The sequence below is a fragment of the Podarcis vaucheri genome (genome assembly GCF_965113315.1).
Source record: "Podarcis vaucheri genome assembly, chromosome: 8".
Lineage (NCBI taxonomy): Eukaryota > Metazoa > Chordata > Lepidosauria > Squamata > Lacertidae > Podarcis > Podarcis vaucheri.
The window spans coordinates 53,625,937-53,633,364 of record NC_138766.1 but is presented as its reverse complement, the minus strand read 5'-3'; the positions used below and the strand labels follow the sequence as shown (position 1 = coordinate 53,633,364).

Genomic DNA, 7,428 nt, shown 5'->3' with positions numbered 1-7,428 from the left:
ACATCCCTGTTTGTTTTGCTGGACATCTCAGCAGCTTTCAATAGCACTGACTCTGGTATCCTTCTGGGCCACCTGCCTGGAATGGGATTTGAAACCATTGTTCTTCTTGGACAGGCAAGCCCAGAAGGTGGTGCTAGGGGACTCCTGTTTGATTCCATGGCCATTGGCTTGTGACATCCCTCAGGATTCTATCCTGTGCATCATGCTATTAAATATCTACATTAAACCGCTGTGAGAGGTTGCCCAGAATTTGGGGGTTCTCATCATTTAAATCTGAGGGAACTTTTTTGTTCTCTGGTGTCAGTTATGGACTGAATGAGGGAGAACAAATGATCCAGATAAGACAAAGGTTGTCCTGGTCAATTGAAAAGCAGATCAGCAAACCGCGATTCAACTTGTGCTGGGCAAGTTATAGTCCCCATGAAAACTCAGGTTCACAGCTTGTGTGTACTCCTAGATTCAACCCTGAGCTTAGATGCCTTGGGGTTGGTAGTGACTGGGAGAGCATCTTCATGTTCATTTAACAATAGTGTGCCAGCTGTGCCCATTGCAGGAGATCTGGTCATTAGTTACGTCCTGTTTGGATTACTGCAACATCATGCTCTATGTGGGGCTGTCTTTGGGAAGTGCTTGTAAGTTCAGCAAGTCAAAGATGCTACGGGCAGATTGCTGATTTGTTACAACAGCTCCACTGGCTAATGGTTGATTGCCAGGCACAATTAAAAGTGCCCTATACAACTTGGATACAGGCAAATTGAAGGTCTGTATCTCCCTTTAAGAGCCTGCCCAGACCTTGAGATCTTCTGGAGAGGCCTTTCTCTCGGTCCTGCCACCTTGACAAGCACATTTGGTGAGGACAAAAGACAGGGCCTTCTTGGTGGCTTCTCGAGATTGTGCAGCTCCTTACCATGGGAGTGTAGTCTGACCTCCTTTCTACTTTCTTATCACTGGCATTGACCATTGTGGCAGGGTCTTCTGAAGGTGGGTGCTGTACATTCTCTCCTTTTCTATGTGGTTTTAATTATTTTCCATGCTATTTTTAATAGGGTTACTTCTCTCTCTCTCTCTCTCTCTCTCTCTCTCTCTCTCTCTCCATATATATAGTGGGTGTGCATGTTTTAGTTGTATTAGTTTTAATTCATGGTGGGAGCTTCCTTGGGTTCTGTACTGGGAGAAAAGCAGGATATAAATAAACAAACAAATTAGGAATCCTATCATCATCCAAATGGTTTAATATGAGAATACGATTGCGCTGAGGGTGGGATTCCTCATTTCCGTGCTCAAAAATTTCTGTTTCCCAAGGCTGAGCCATCTGAAAAAATCCAGGGTGGTGCTTGAGTGTTGTTAGTGCTTTTTTTAAATAAAAATGTAGGAACACACCCTACAGCTATGGCATATATTGTTTTTTGAATCCTATTTCTGTAAAGCATTTGTTCTTTTCAAAGGGAAGCTTTTGGGTTGATTAGCTCTTTTGCGACCTTTGATAACTCTTGGCTTTGTTTTTTGTTCAGCTGCTTGGCCGATGCCAATGCCAAATATGGACTGAGCATTCCAGCTCTCGACTTAAGCAACTTGTTGGGGGTGGGGGTGGAATTAAATAAGTCAGTCAAAGGAGGAGAAGGGGGGGAGGAATAAAAACACACACCAAACACTCGCCGCACACAATAGCTGGAAAGTGGGAGTGGAGTGGTGTTTTCCTCTGTCAGTGGATCAATGTGTTCTCTAAGCACTTCCATCCTGTCAAGTCCCCTCGCACAGTCTCCACCTGCTAGCTGGCTGGCTCTGGAGGGAGCATTGACCTGGCCACTCCCTCGTTCTGCTGGCGCCAGCGGCTTGATGGGCCTTGCACTTTGATTATTTGTGTTAACAGCTAATTTAGCACCGTGGACACGTGTGCCAGAGCTGCCTCCACTTCCTCCAGCCTTCCAACAAATGAGACTTTTATGAGATGCCTTTCACAGCTCTCCTGCCTCCTCTGGTTTGATTCCACTCCACCCCCCACCCCCCGCTCTGCCGCCACTGCCACCCCCACCCTCCCTTCAGTCGCGGCTGTAATCTTTTCTACATCTTGCAGGAAAAGAGCTATTTCTGGCAGCTCTCTCTCTTAACACTCACCCCGGTCAAACTGATTTAATGGAGATTTATAGATGCAGGGCTAACACAGCTCTGAGGCACTTTCCCAAAAGGTTGTGCCAACGTTATGTATGGAATGTATTTTTATGTTTGGTGTCAGAGTTATACTGTTGGCTTATTAGTGCAGCATAGTATGGAGGTTTGTTTAGCTTTCTTTGTACAAGAATGCCAGCAAAGCCTTGTCACACCGGCCCATTCACAGTCTGCCTCATCCTTGCTGCTTGAGGCAAAAAACAAGATGGCACTCACCCCACCCTTACCCCCACCCCTCACCCATTCACATACAGAAGGTGGCCAGATTGGCAGTTGGATTTTACCTCAGCATAGACAACAGGACATTATTCACCAGGGCAGCTGAGGCCATGGGCGGGAAACATTAGGCAGGGCAGGCATTGTGGCCCACACAGTTCTTCCCCCCTTCCAAAAAATAAAACACCTCATGGCTACCCCTCATGCCCAGCAAGCTACCTGAGGCCACTGCCTCACTCTGTCTCATGGTTGGGTTGGCTCCACATCCTAGCTGGCAGAATGGCAAAACTGACGCAGAAAAGCAGGCCTAGGTTCACAAAAACTAAGTCTGTTCAGTGCTCTGTGTTAAAACAACAGTGGTCATCAGCAATGCAAGTTCTTTGCCTCAGATCTTCCCTTGGCTTAGGACTCCAGACGCAAACTCGGCTCCAACAACTGGGGGCAACAGAACAAAGCATCCCATACAGCTAAGCAACTACTGCAACTATCTCCCATACCTCCATGTCACCCCATTCACTATACGTGGTATATCTTATCTGAACTTGAGATAATGTCTCAACTATGCCTCTAAAGCAGGCATAGGCAAACTCGGCCCTCCAGATGTTTTGGGACTACAACTCCCATAATAACTAGCTAACAGGACAAGTGGTCAGGGATGATGGGAATTGTATTCTCAAAACATCTGGAGGGCTGAGTTTGCCTATGCCTGCTCTAAAGCTCTTTCCCTTCCCACACCCCAGCAGCGGGGATCATTGTGGAGGTATTTATCTCCACAAGCAAGTAAACCTCCTGTTGGTAAAAGCCAGGCACTTGGTTCTAGTCTTTGCTTACCAAACATTCGTGAAAGTTGATTTTATTTTATTTTTGCTTTGCAGAATCACAGCCACTTTTGGGGGGAGGTTGAGGTGAAAGCAGTGGCTCTGTAACCTGGTGGCACCCCTCTGCCTTCTTCCCCACAAACATCTATTGTGCAGCCAGGTTCAGCCACCTATTGTGTGCCAGCTGCTATCTATTGTTCTACTCTCCCCAGGTACAGGATGCATCCCACATGCTTTTCCATGCAGCTTAGAGGAGGTGGCCCAAGCTATGACCAGCAGCAGTGACCAAGATGTTCCTGGCAGTTTCTTCATGAATTTATTATATTTAATATATTCCACCATTCCTCCAAGCAGCTCAAGGCAGCATATACAGTTCTCCCCCTCCCCATTTTATCCTCACCACAATCCTGTGAGATAGGTTAGGCTGAGAGATTATGAGTGCCCCTAGGTAGGTCACCCAGTGAGCTTCATAGCTGAGTAGGGACTCGAACCCTGTTCTCTCAGCTCCAACACTTTATCTCCAACACCACACTGGCTGTTGATCTACTTGGTCCAGGCCATCTGCTGTACCCTTTCATGTACAGGCAGGCATTTATTTATTTATAAGGTGTTCCTAGGATAAAGCTGGTGGAAGGCTGCTGCTCTTAGTGTGCGCCTGTGGTTGCACCTCCTCTTGGCTGCTTGTCTAGAAGCAGGCAGAATCCAGAGAGCCAGAGCTATGCTTGATTTCTGCTGGAATCCAAGGCTGTGGCTGTGAGAGAAGCAAGACCTTCTTGGGGTGTTAATGCTGTGAGAACTTCCATTGTAGGCTCTGATGGATAAACCATATATCATAAAGACACCTCAGTCTCCACTGTCCCTCATTCTGAGGAAACTGAACCCTGGGTAAGCACATGGAACCCCTGAAATCCCTCACTTCTCAGATTGTGGTGGTGTGCAACAATGTTTTCTGGTTGTGTGTTGTTCCCCACCGACCACCATGCTCCTTGGCTGAGGAAGATACGACAGCTGTTCCACTCTGGGGAGGGTTGTAACATTCAGGATTTTTCTTTTTCATGGTGATGCATTCAGATACACTATTCTTTACCCTACAGCCTATGGCCTAAAGGGGCTCACCCTCAACATGGATGTTACAATCAGCTGTCAGGCATCAGCTCTGTGTAAGGTCCCTGGCAAGGTTCCTGCATAAGAAAAGAGAATGAATAACCATCCATGTCCAGGAGGATCAGGAGGTGAGGAGAAGGAGCTGCCCCCCACCCTTACCGGACACCACAAGGCAAAATGTTAGGAATAAAGAAATCGGACTGAGTAAAGCAAGTAAGGTAAAGGTAAAGGTACCCCTGCCCGAACGGGCCAGTCTTGACAGACTGTGGGGTTTGTGCGCCCATCTCACATCTATTGGCCGGGGGCCAGCGCTGTCCGGGGACACTTCCGGGTCACGTGGCCAGCGTGACATTGCTGCTCTGGCGAGCCAGAGCCGCACACGGAACGCCGTTTACCTTCCCGCTGGTAAGCGGTACCTATTTATCTACTTGCCCCCAGGGGTGCTTTCGAACTGCTAGGTGGGCAGGCGCTGGGACCGAGCAGCGGGAGCGCACCCCGCCACGGGGATTCGAACCGCCGACCTTTCGATCGGCAAGCCCTAGGCGTTGAGGCTTTAGCCCACAGCGCCACCCGCGTCCACTTGCGTAAAGCAAGTAGCAGGCAGAAAAAAAGTGCCTAATGCTTAGCTTAGCCCCCTTCGAGTTACTGTTCTGTGATGTGGAAGAGCCTTTGGAAGAAATAAGACACATGGCTGTGGGTAAAATGGGGGAGGAGGAGGAGGAATTAGAAACTGTAATTCAATCTAATATTTGAGGCTTGGCAAGTGCACCTATGGGATTTCATGAAAAATCCTGAATCTTTTTCATTTTTGAGCAATTAACCAGATCCCCAGTATTGCTGGCTCCAGTGAGCCGCTTAGCTCTCTGTTTTATTACCCATTTCCTTTCCCCTTTTGCCAGCATGAGCTCCCATCCTCCAACTTGAAAAGGAAAAGGACAAATCCCAGGCTGCTAAGGTGCCACAAAGGGGCCACCACAGACAAGTGCCAGGCAAGTGCATTGCAGAGCTAATGCAGAGCACACGTCAATGAGGCTCACATTTGGATCCAAATGCTGTTGTGTGGAGCCATTTATGTGTGGCATAATTAAAAACATCCCGCAGTAATTTAATAGATCCCACCAAGTACAGACATAAAGTCTAGCTTGCTTTCCCCCCCTCCTGCTTTTCCCTTCTGCAGATTTAACTCTTAGAGAAAAAGAGCTGCAGAGAAAACAGAGGAAACTTGAGGTTCTCACTGGAGATACAGACAACTCTTTTGTTCATATTCTTTTTATTTCAGGAGAGAGAGAGAGAGAGAGAGAGAGAGAGAGAGAGAGAGAGAACAAATGGCTTTCGGAGAACGGGGTGTGTATAAATAGCGATCACATTTAAATTGCTCTTAAGCCCCCCAAGCAACAATGGTAGGAAATGATTCTTCGCGTTTGCACAGTGCATTGTTTGTGGTTACATGGAAAGATTAATGATCTGTGAAGATGCTGGGATTTTTTTTAAAAGCATGTGCTTGCCTATTCTACAGAAAATCTGTGCAGTGTGTTTCCTTCTCTATGTCTTTCAGCATGCATGGATTGCTGTCCTTATTCATATTTTGTGAGAGCTGCTAGAGCTTACAAGTCAAAAGCATATGCTACACTATAACTTTCAAGCACATTCAAACCACATTTTCTCCCTCCCTGGGAAGCGTAGTTTGTTAAGGGATGCTGGGAATTGAAACCCCATGAGGGGTAAACTACAGTTCCCAGAATTCTTGGAGAGGCATCTTTAAATGCACTTTAAAGGTAAAGAGCAAATGCAGCCAAAGTGTCCAGTTCAAAGCCCAGTAGCAATGTGAAGTAAAGAGACTTAGCCCACCTTGCATGGTGGTTGTAAAGATTGCTGGCAACACAGTCTTTGAACACTTATGGAACATACATTAATAAACTTTATTTAACACTTCATCCTGCCACTGAAATAGCCCCCATTCATATCAGAAAAGCTACCCCAAGAACAAGAAATAGTCATTATTAATGCTATTATTATAATTCATTCATTCATTCACTCATTCAAAGGTCCCAGGGCAAGTCACAATATTAAAACACAATATTAAAAACAGTTTATAACAATTTGCATGGGAATCTTGCCCATTAATATGCTTCACTTCTAATGTTATTACAGTCCTAACCATGTGATGTAAACCCCTGGTTTGTTTAAGGACTGACCACAATATGAGTTTCCCTGACTGAAAAGTGCTGAGTCAAGTCAACAAGAGCAGAAGCGAGAGGTATGCCTTTTTAAACAACAAAAATAAAACAACCAAATTTTGGACTGAATAAGAAACCCAGTCTTGGCCCCTTGAGCCTTGTCAGTTGCTTATATTCCATTGACTTTGGGCTCTGACTCCAATACCCCCTCCTCTCTCACAGATCAGATTACCTGCCAGTTTAGGAAATTGCCTTACTGCCTGTTTTTTTTTTTAAGAGTAAATGGTACTCTCCCCCACCAAGATCATGAGCAACCCACAGAGGGAGAGAGCTAAGAAAATAATAGCTGGAGATTTCCCCCCAATAAATTCACATTTCACTGGCATGGTTATGTTCCAGAACTGAATTTCATTATCTGCCTCTGTGAATGAAATGGAAAATGCTGCTGTGCAGGGATAGGGTCATAACCTCGGACATACAGTTCAGCCCCCTAGTGGTGTTGGCCACTTCCGGGCAACCTGTTTATTGAGCATTGATTTGGATTTGTTCGCAGGGAGGATATACAATGCTGCATCAAGCAAGTGTTATCTCCACACCTTCCATAGCATTTCCCCATCTTTCTCCTTATCACAAAAGTCTCCTGTTATAAGAATTCTAAGGTCCCAAATATAAAATAAACGTTCATAAATGTACAAGGCAAACACACACATAAGTATATAAACCACGTGTCTGAAATAGTACAGGAGAGCAATCCTGAAGTCATTTTGACTCTCCCAAACTGACCTCAAATATTTCTCTGCAAGAAGGTGAGAAGGTGGAGTAGAGGATGGACATGATACTATTAATACTTACATCTCATACATTTCACATCCAGATACACATTTCAATGCCCATTGCTGTAATTAAAACTGAAAGGTCAAATTCAGAATTTAATCCTACTGGCTGTA

At 45.7% G+C, this 7,428-nt stretch overlaps 1 long non-coding RNA gene across 1 annotated transcript; it reads left to right on the top strand.

The window, feature by feature from the left end:
- Window positions 1-2,069: 2,069 nt before the first annotated feature.
- LOC309538515 lies at window positions 2,070-4,431 on the top strand. Its single transcript, XR_014222260.1, has 3 exons — window positions 2,070-2,186; window positions 3,258-3,412; window positions 4,295-4,431. It is a non-coding gene; the product is annotated as an uncharacterized lncRNA (long non-coding RNA).
- Window positions 4,432-7,428: the final 2,997 nt, after the last annotated feature.